We start from the raw sequence: 11389 nt of genomic DNA, 5'->3' as shown, positions 1-11389 counted from the left end.
ATGTGCTAACGTGCTAAAATCCGACCTCAAAACATATGTAACCGATGTGAAATGGCTAGTTAGTTAGCGGTGGTGCGCGCTAATAGCGTTTCAATCGGTGACGTCACTCGCTCTGAGACTTGAAGTAGGGTTGCCCCTTGCGTTGCAAGGGCCGTGGCGCAATGGGTAACGATGCTTCGGTGGGTGTCAGTTGTTGATGCGTGCAAGGGTCCCTGGTTCGAGCCCGGGTTGGGGCGAAGAGAGGGACGGAACCTACACTGTTACATTGATGCTGTTGACCCGGATCATTGGTTGCTGCGGAAAAAGGAGGAGGTCAAAGGGGGGGTGAGTGTAACCGATGTGAAATGGCTAGTTAGTTAGCGGTGGTGCGCGCTAATAGCGTTTCAATCGGTGACGTCACTCGCTCTGAGACTTGAAGTAGGGTTGCCCCTTGCGTTGCAAGGGCCGCGGCTTTTGTGGCGCGATGGGTAACGATGCTTCGTGGGGTGTCAGTTGTTGATGTGTGCAAGGGTCCCTGGTTCGAGCCCAGGTTGGGGCGAAGAGAGGGACGGAACCTACACTGTTACACATACATGGGAAAACTAAAATCTGTAAGAGGATCTCCATGTTAGCTGTTGCACATGCTGCAGCTACTCTTCCTGGGGTCCACATAAAACATAAAATACATGACTGAGTACACAGTTATAGACAAGAACAACATAAGATATTATTACATTAAAAGGCATATTGTCAAGGCACCAAGAGACAACAACAACACAAAATACTATTTACATACTATTCATATATATATGTACAGTACCAGTCAAAAGCTTGGACACACCTTCTCATACAAGGGTTTTTCTTTACTTTTTACTATTTTCTACATTGTAGAATAATAGTGAAGACATCAAAACAATGAAATAACACATATGGAATCATGTAGAAACCAAAAAAGTGTTAAGCAAAATATTTTATATTTGAGATTCTTCAAAGTAGCCACCCTTTGCCTTCATGACAGCTTTGCACACTCTTGGCATTCTCTCAACCAGCTTCATGAGGAATGCTTTTCCAACAGTCTTGAAGGAGTTCCCACATATGCTGAGCACTTGTTGGCTGCTTTTTATTCACTCTACAGTCCAACTCATCCCAAACAATCTCAATTGGGTTGAGGTCGGGTGATTGTGGAGGCCAGGTCATCTGATGCAGCACTCCATCACTCTCCTTGGTCAAATAGCTCTTACACAGCCTGGAGGTGTGTTTTGGGTCATTGTCTTGTTGAAAAGCAAATTATAGTCTCACTAAGCGCAAACCAGATGGGATGGCGTATTGCTGCAGAATACTGTGGTAGCCATGGTGGTTAAGTGTGCCTTGAATTCTAAATTAATCACAGACAGTTTCACCAGCAAAAGCACCCCCACACCATCACACCTCCTCCTCCATGCTTCACGGTTGGTACCACACATGCGGAGATCATCCGTTCACCTACTCTGCGTCTCACAAAGACACGTCGGTTGGAAACAAAAATCTCCAGTTTGGACTCATCAGTCCAAAGGACAGATTTCTTCCAGTCTAATGTCCATTGCTCATGTTTCTTGGCCCAAGCAAGTCTCTTCTTCTTATTGGTATCCTTTAGTAGTGGTTTCTTTGCAGCAATTCGACCATGAAGGCCTGATTCATGCAGTCTCCTCTGAACAGTTGATGTTGAGATGTGTCTGTTACTTGAACTCTGGGAATAATTTATTTGGGCTGCAATCTGAGGTGCAGTTAACTCTAATGAACTTATCCTCTGCTGCAGAGGTAACTCTGGGTCTTCCTTTCCTGTGGCGGTCCTCATGAGCACCAGTTTCATCATAGCGCTTGATAGTTTGAATTACATTTCCATGGTTGGGTCACACAGCTAGCTTATGTCACAAAGTAAACAATACAGTTATTACACAATATGCATGACTATTAGGCCTACTGTCTAACAACATTCCTTGTGTTTCTGCGTATCTGTTTAGGCAGTGTGTAGATGTACTCTATATCCCCCCAACTATGATTCCACCAGTGGAGAGAAATGCTGTCCGACGACGGTATTGGTTTGCTTTCTGGTTCAACAGCCTAGGCAGCATCTGCTTGGCTGTGGTGTTCTCCTTTGGAGGGAACTTCGTCCTCTAAATGTGTGTTAAAATGGCCTTTATTCCTTTCACATAACATACAGTGTGGCTACTTGAGAACTTTGTGGCACCGAAACTGAACTGGCATATGGCATATACTTGTGTGGGGGTACTGTAATTGTATTGTTCTTTGTGATGACAGTTGAACTTGATTGCAAGTTTGTCTCCAGTTACCAAAAGGAACATTTATTTATATTGTGTAATATTTGAAATACATACAAAATATTACTTTTGGACCATGTACTTTGTAACAAAAAAAACTATGATGGAAAATCCCTTTCTTTGTAAGCCACATTGCCTTCAGAAAGTATTAGCACCCCTTGACTTTTTCCACATTTTGTCATGTTACAAAGTTGGATGAAGATTGTGGTATTAATTGTCATTTTTTGTCAATGATCAACACAAAATAGATGGGCTGGCAATCTACACAAAATACTCTAATGTCAAAGTGGAAGAAAAATACGAACATTTATTAAAAAGATACATATTGATTAGATAAGTATTCAACCCACTGAGTCAATAATTGTATGTGTGGTGTACAGAGATGAGGTAGTCATTCAAAAATCATGTTAAACTGTTATTGCACACAGAGTGAGTCCATGCAACTTATTATGTAACTTGTTAATTACTGCAGTGGACTAAATCAGGATCATACAGACTGTTTCTTGGTAGTCTGAAACAAATCTACTTTGAAACAAATGTATACACCTCACACACATAGCTTTGGGTTTAAAAAAAGAAGACACCTGTACCATGTCAGATACAGTTGAAATGTATATATAAAAAAAATGTTTGCATCACAATATTACACTTTATATACATCACAGAAGGCTGAAATATAATATAATAAAACTGCTTTAAAAAAATGTTTATGAATTATGAAAAATATTAATAACATTCCACCCATGAGGTCACTGTGTCATTTGACTGCAGGAAAGGGTTACAGAAATATTTACTCCTGAATATATTTTTTATTTGAATTGTTTTACTTTTTTCATTGGAGTAAACTAATGAAAGGGAGATACCTAGTCAGTTGTACAACTGAATGCCTGAAATGTGTCTTCTGCATTTAACTCAACCCCTCTGAATCAGAGAGGTGTAGGGGGCTGCCTTAATCAACATCCATGTCTTTGGCATCCGGGGAACAGTGGGTTAACTGCCTTGCTCAGGGGCAGAACAACAGATGTTTTCCTTGTCAGCTTTACCAATGCTCTAACCACTCTAACCACTCTAACCCCTAGCTGCCTGAACAACAACACTTAGGCTTCTACTTCCAGCTTATACATACTATATATATATTTTACGGACACATACTATATATATATTTTACGGACACAATCTATTTTAAAATCGTTATCTTTTGTTTGTTTTACTCCGATCCTTCCACTACCATCAACCCCTCTCATTTATTTCTGAAGACCGTCCAGTTTGATTTCTATTTGCCATATATTTTTAACTGTGTTGCGCCACAAAAGTTCTGAACCTACAGTATATACATTTTACGGACACAGTATATCTTACATTAGTTATCTTGTTGTTATTAATTACACCCTTCAGCTCCACTCAACCCCTCCCATCTATCTATTAACACCATCCGTATTGGATTTCTATTTGCCATATATGTTTCAACTGCGCAGTGATGTTTCACAAAAGTTCTGAACCTTTCTAAATGAAAGATAAACATTTTTGTTAAAAGTATTATTATATTGTTGATCGATTTACTATGACTTTTCAAATCACCCAGTAGTGCCATCTGCAGAGTTAGCTCCAGGTAAATGTTGCAATTCTTCATCCGTTCCTGGACCTGTGACCAAAAACAAGCTACATATGGACAGTACCAAAACAAATGATCTAATGATTCTGTCTCTTCATAGCAAAATCTGCAGAGCTGGGATGGTTGTATCCCCCATATATATAACATTATATTGGTTGCAATAATTCTTTATAATAATTGAAATTGAAAAATTCAAAGTTTTAAATCCGGCGTCGTTTTGAGTATCAGTTCATAAACCAGTTCATAAAACAATTCAAATAAAAATATATTCAGGAGTAAAACAATTCAATTAAAAAATATATTCAGGAGTAAATATTTCAGTACATCAAAACTCTTAATTTCCACAATTAACGAAGGATTTCCATTACAAAAATTACATTTTTGGCAAGCAATTATTATTTAAGCAAACAATTATTGTGATTCATCCTATATTGTCCCTAAAGTCATTACCCCATAGCAACAGATGTGGGATACATACACTCTCACACACACACACACACACACACACACACACACACACACACACACACACATACTCATACACACTCCCCACCCTTACCCCATAAAAACAACCACAAGCTCAGATGTTCAACAGTTGTTCCATCCCCGAGCCCAACTCCAGAAAGGACTTGATGTGCGAATGTATATACAGTTGCAGTTGTTTGAGAAGGCATGCAAAGTTTTGCAAAAATGGGGAGATTTGATTAACTTATTTCAAGTCCTAGCTGAAGGAAATCAGATACAGCTCCTTCCCCTGAAACACACACACACTGGTTCCACTTGTGACCATTTTCCCATGGCATAATTTGCCCCCTCTCTGATTGTCCGAGTGTGACCACTTCCCCATGGGTTACTGCAGCTAGTGTTGCCACTAACTGGCACACCACCGGAATCCCCACCGGCTAGGTAAAAGGTCGTCAAGGTTCTCCTTAACAGCTTAAAAAAAATTCCTTGTATATTATTCTCACCCATCAGGGGGCTTTGGCTTTGTAGGACCAACCCTACTTACAGTAAGCCCATCAAACAGATAAGGACTTCTCCTTAGTGTATGGGTTGCTCAGGTGGGTGTCTAGGGTATAAGGTTGTGGACCGTTCCATTATGATAGGACAATAAATAAAGTATATTTATCATTTATTTTAAAATGTATATCCCATTTCTGCACGCAATTGAAAGCTCTCTCTCACAACTCCTGAACTTTTCTAGGCTTGCATTAACAAAGGGGTTGAATACTTTTAAGCTTTTAGTTTTTAATTAATTTGTACAAATTTTGAAAAACATAATTCCACTTTGAGATTATGGGTAATTCTGTGTAGGCCAGTGACAAAAAAAATCTCAATTTAATACATTTTAAGCTCAGGCTGTAACACAAGAAAATGTGGAAAAAGTTTAGGTGCTGATTGCACTGTATCTAGACCATCAACATTCCTTTGACATACAGTGCCTTCAGAAAATATTCATACCCATTTTGTTGTGTTACAGCCTGAATTCAAAATGGATAACATTTATATTTTTTTCTCACCCATCTACACACAATACCCCATAATGACAAAGTGGAAACATGTTTTTAGAAACTTTTGCAAATGGATTGAAACACACCAGCTGGCTGGTGTGTTTACGGACATATTCTATCGCTCCCTATCCCAATGTGTTGTCCTCACATGCTTCAAGATGGCCACCATTGGTCCTGTACACAAGAAGGCAAAGATAAATGAACTAAATGACAACTGCCCCGTAGCACTCACTTCTGTCATCATGAAGTGCTTTGAGAGACTAGTCAAGGATCATGCTTCTCTCTACCACATCACTGGATTCCTGCCGCTCTGGATCATTACACTGGATCATCACAGCTAGCTAGCTGCAAACGAGTGGCTACTGTTAGCTAACGCCTCTGTCCCGACGCAAGCACCAGCTAGCCTTGAGCTAGCCTCGAGCTAGGCCCACCAGCTAATTCTAGGGCTACAATACCTCCTTTGCCAATTGGCCTGGACCCTCTATTGTCGACACAGAGCCCCGCCGATCCATCACGACTGGACAGCCGACGTGATCGCCCGATGGGGTCTCAACAGTCTATTCTGTTACAATGTCACCAAAGAACCATCTACTAGCCCCGGCCCGCTAGCTTTTCTGAACGCTGTGTCCCCTGCTCGCCTAGCGTAGTAGTGACTACCGAACGGCACCCTGACTCACCTATTGCTGCTCTTTTGACCCTATGATCACTTGACTACACAGCTGATGCCCCCTGGACTGTTTCAATAACACGGTACCTCATTTTGTTTACCTGTCGGCCCCAGCCTCCAACTCAGGTCCTGCATGTACCTAACTGACCCGCTCTGCCCATTCATCGCCATTTACCCGTTGTTGTCTTAGCTCTCCTGATCAACACCTGTGATTGCTTTATGCCTCTCTCTAACGTCAATATGCCTTGTCTACTGCTGTCTTGGCTAGTTCTTATTGTTTTATTTCACTGTAGAGCCTTCAGTCCCGCTCAAAATGCCTTAGATAGCTCTTTTGTCCCACCCAACACACACGCGGAAACTTCACCTGGCTTAACTGGTGCCTCCAGAGACGAAACCTCTCTCATCATCACTCAACGCCTAGGTTTACCTCCACTGTACTCACATCCTACCATACCATTGTCTGTACATTATGCCCTGAATCTATTCTACCACGCCCAGAAATCTGCTCCTTTTATTCTCTGTCCCCAACGCACTAGACGACCAGTTCTTATAGCCTTTAGCCGTACCCTTATCCTACTCCTCCTTATCCTACTCCTCCTGATTAACCCAGGCCCTGTAGCCCCCAGTTCCACTCCTACTCCCCAGGCGCTATCATTTGTTGACTTCTGTAACCGTAAAAGCCTTGGTTTCATGCATGTTAACATCAGAAGCCTCCTCCCTAAGTTTGTTTTATTCACTGCTTTAGCACACTCTGCCAACCCTGATGTCCTAGACGTGTCTGAACCCTCGCTTAGGAAGGCCACCAATAATTCTGAAATTTCCATCCCCAACTACAACATTTTCCGCCAAGATAGAACTGCCAAAGGGGGTGGAGTTGCAATCTACTGCAGAGAGTTGCAGAGTTACAGAGTTATGTCATGCAATCCAGGTTTGCTCCCAAACAGTTCAAGCTTCTACTTTTAAAAATCCACCTTTCCAGAAATAAGTCTCTCACTGTTGCCACTTGTTATAGACCCCCTCTCAGCCCCCAGCTGTGCCCTGGACACCATATGTGAAGTAATTGCCCCCCATTTATCTTCAGAGTTTGTACTGTTAGGTGACCTAAACTGGGATATGCTTAATACCCCAGCCGTCCTACAATCTAAGATAGATGCCCTCAATTTCACACAAATGATCAAGAAACCTACCAGGTACAACCCTAAATCCGTAAACAGGGGCACCCTCATAGATATCATCCTGACCAACATGCCCTCTAAATACACCTCTGCTGTCTTAACCAGGATCTCAGTGATCACTGCCTCATTGCCTGCGTCCGTAATGGGCCTGCGGTTAAACGACCACCCCTCATCACTGTCAAACACTCCCTAAAACACTTCAGCGAGCAGGACTTTCTAGTCAACCTGGCCCGGGTATCCTGGAAGGATATTGACCTCATTCCGTCAGTAGAGGATGCATGGTTATTCTTTAAAAGTGCTTTCCTCAACATCTTAAATAAGCATGCCCCATTCAAAAAATGTAGAACTAAGAACACATATAGCCCTTTGTTCACTCCAGACTTGACTGCCCTTGACCAGCACAAAAACATCCTGTGGCATACTGCATTAGCATCGAATAGCCCCCGCGATATGCAACTTTTCAGGGAAGTTAGGAACCAATATACACAGGCAGTTAGGAAGCAAATGCTAGCATTTTGAAACAGAAATTTGCATCCTGTAGCACAAACTCCAAAAAGTTCTGGGACACTAAAGTCCATGGAGAATAAGAGCACTTCCTTCCAGCTGCCCACTGCACTGAGGCTAGGAAACACTGTCACCACCAAAAAAACAATGTCACCACCGAGAATTTCAATAAGCATTTTTCTACGGCTGGCCATGCTTTCCACCTGGCTACCGCTACCCCGGTCAACAGCTCTGCACCCCCCACAGCAACTTTTCCAAGCCTCCCCCATTTCTCCTTCACCCAAATCCAGATAGCTGGTGTTCTGAAAGAGTGGCAAAATCTGGCCCCTACAAATCAGCTGGGCTAGACAATCTGGACCCTCTCTTTCTAAAATGATCCGCCGCAATTGTTGCAACCACTATTACTAGCCTGTTCAACCTCACTTTTGGATCGACTGAGGTCCCTAAAGATTGGAAAGCTGCCGTGGTCATCCCCCTCTTCAAAGGGGGAGTCACTCTAGACCCAAACTGTTACAGACCTATATCTATCCTACCCTGCCTTTCTAAAGTCTTTGAAAGCCAAGTTAACAAACAGATCACCGACCATTTCAAATCCCACCGTAACTTCTCTGCTATGCAATCTGATTTCCGAGCTGGTCATGGGTGCACCTTAGCCACGCTCAAGGTCCTAAAAGATATCATAACCGCCATCGATAAAATACAAAACTGTGCAGCTGTCTTCATTGACCTGGCCAAGGCTTTCGACTCTGTCAATCACCGCATTCTTATCGGCAGACTCAACAGCCTTGGTTTCTCAAATGACTACTTCACCTGGTTCACCAACTACTCCTCAGATAGAGTTCAGTGTGTCAAATCGGAGGGCCTGTTGTCCGGACCTCTGGCAGTCTCTATGGGAGTGCCACAGGGTTCAATTCTCGGGCCGACTCTTTTCTCTATATGCTGTACATCAATGATGTTACTCTTGCTGCTGGTGATTCTCTGATCCACCCCAACGCAGACGACACCATTCTGTATACTTCTGGCCCTTCTTTGGACACTGTGTTAACAAACCTCCAGACGAGCTTCAATACTTCCTTCCGTGGCCTCCAACTGCTCTTAAATGCAAGTAAAACTAAATGCATGCTCTTCAACCAAGTTGCCCGCACCTGCCCGCCTGTCCAGCATCACTACTCTGGACGGTTCTGACTTAGAATATGTGGACAACTACAAATACCTAGGAGTCCGGTTAGACTGTAAACTCTCCTTCCAGACTCACATTAAGCATCTCCAATCCAAAATTAAATCTAGAATCGGCTTCCTATTTCACAACAAAGCATCCTTCACTCATGCTGCCAAATATACCCTCGTAAAACTTACTATCCTACCGATCCTTGACTTCGGCGATGTCATTTACAAAATAGCCTCCAACACTCTACTCAGCAAATTGGATGTAGTCTATCACAGTGCCATCCATTTTGTCACCAAAGCCCCATATACTACCCACCACTGCGACCTGTATGCTCTCGTTGGCTGGCCCTCGCTTCATATTCGTTGCCAAACCCATTGGCACCAGGTCATCTATAAGTCTTTGCCAGGTAAAACCCCGCCTTATCTCAGCTCACTGGTTACCATAGCAGCACCCACCCATAGCACGCGCTCCAGCAGGTATATTTCACTGGTCATCCCCAAAGCCAACTCCTCCTTTGGCTGCCTTTCCTTACAGTTCTCTGCTGCCAATGACTGGAACGAATTGCAAAAATCACTGAAGCTGGAGTCTTATATCTCCCTCACTAACTTTAAGCATCAGCTTTCAGAGCAGCTTATCGATCATTGCACCTGTACACAACCCATCTGTAACTAGCCCACCCAATTACCTCATCCCCATATTGTTATTTATTTTTTTGCTCCTTTGCACCCCAGTATCTTTACATGCACATTCATCTTCGGCACATATATCACTCCAGTGTTTAATTGCTAAATTGTATTTATTTCGCCACTATGGCCTATTTATTGCCTTGCCTCCATAATCTTACTAAATTTGCACACACTGTACATAGATTTTTCTATTGTGTTATTGACTGTACATTTGTTTATCCCATGTGTAACTGTGTTGTTTGTGTCGGACTGCTTTGCTTTACCTTGGCCAGGTCGCAGTTGTAAATGAGAACTTGTTCTCAACTGGCCTATCTGGTTAAATAAAGGTGGAATAAAATAAATAAAAAAATGTAAGAATGCTGTTCATTGACTACAGCACAGCATTCAACACCATAGTACCCTCCAAGCTCATTATCAAGCTGGAGGCCCTGGGTCTCAACCCTGCCCTGTGCAATTGGGTCCTGGACTTTCTGACAGGCCACCCCCAGGTGGTGAAGGTAGGAACCAACATCTCCACTTCGCTGACCCTCAACACTGGGGCCGCACAAGGGTGCGTGCTCAGCCCCCTCCTGTACTCCCTGTTCACCCATGACTGCGTGGCTATGCATGCCTCCAATTCAATCATAAAGTTTGCAGATGACACAACAGTAGTGGACTTGATTACCAACAACGACGACAAAGCTTATAGGGAGGAGGTGAGGGCACTCGGAGTGTGGTGTCAGGAAAACAACTTCTCACTCAACGTCAACAAAACAAAGAAGATGATCGCGGACTTCCATAAACAGCAGAGGGAGCACCCCCCTATCCACATCGAAGGGACAGCAGTGGAGAAGGTGGAAAGTTTTATTTTCCTAGGCGTACACATCACAGACAAACTGAAATGGTCCACCCACACAGACAGTGTGGTGAAGAAGCCGCAACAGCTCCTCTTCAACCTCAGGAGGCTGAAGAAATTTGGCTTGTCACCCAAAACCCTGACTAACTTATACAGATCCACAATCGAGAGCATCCTGTCGGGCTGTATCACAGCCTGGTACGGCAACTGTACTGCCCTCAACCGCAAGGCTCTCCAGAGGGTGGTGCGGACTGCACAATGCATCACCGGGGGCAAACTACCTGCCCTCCATGACACCTACAGCACCAGATGTCACAGGAAAGCCTAAAAGATCATCAAGGACATGAACCACCCGAGCCATTGCCTGTTCACACCGCTACCATCCAGAAGCCGAGGTCAGTACAGGTGCATCAAAGCTGGGACCGAGAGACTGAAAAACAGCTTCTATCTCAAGGCCATCAGACTGCTAGACAGCGATCACTAACACAGAGAGGCTACTGCCTACATGGAGACCCAATCACTGGTCACTTTAATAAATGGATCACTAGTCACTTTATACAATGCCACTCTAAAAATGGCACTTTAAAAATGTTTACATATCTTACATTACTCATAACACATGTATATACTGTATTTTATACCATCTATTGCACCTTGCCTATGCCGCTCGGCCATTGCTCATCCATATACTTATATGTACATATTCTTATTCACCCCTTTAGATTTGTGTGTAGTAGGTTGTTTTTGTGGAATCGTTACTGTTACTGTTAGATATTACTGCACTGTCAGAAATAGAAGCAAAAGCATCTCGCTACACTCGCATTAACATCTGCTAACCATATGTATGTGACAAATAACATTTGATTTGATTTAAATGGAATACAGAAATATCTAATTTACATAAGTCTTCACAAACCTCAGTCAATACAAGTTA

The sequence above is a fragment of the Salmo salar genome, chromosome ssa10, assembly GCF_905237065.1.
Source record: "Salmo salar chromosome ssa10, Ssal_v3.1, whole genome shotgun sequence".
Lineage (NCBI taxonomy): Eukaryota > Metazoa > Chordata > Actinopteri > Salmoniformes > Salmonidae > Salmo > Salmo salar.
This window is presented reverse-complemented; position numbering follows the sequence as displayed.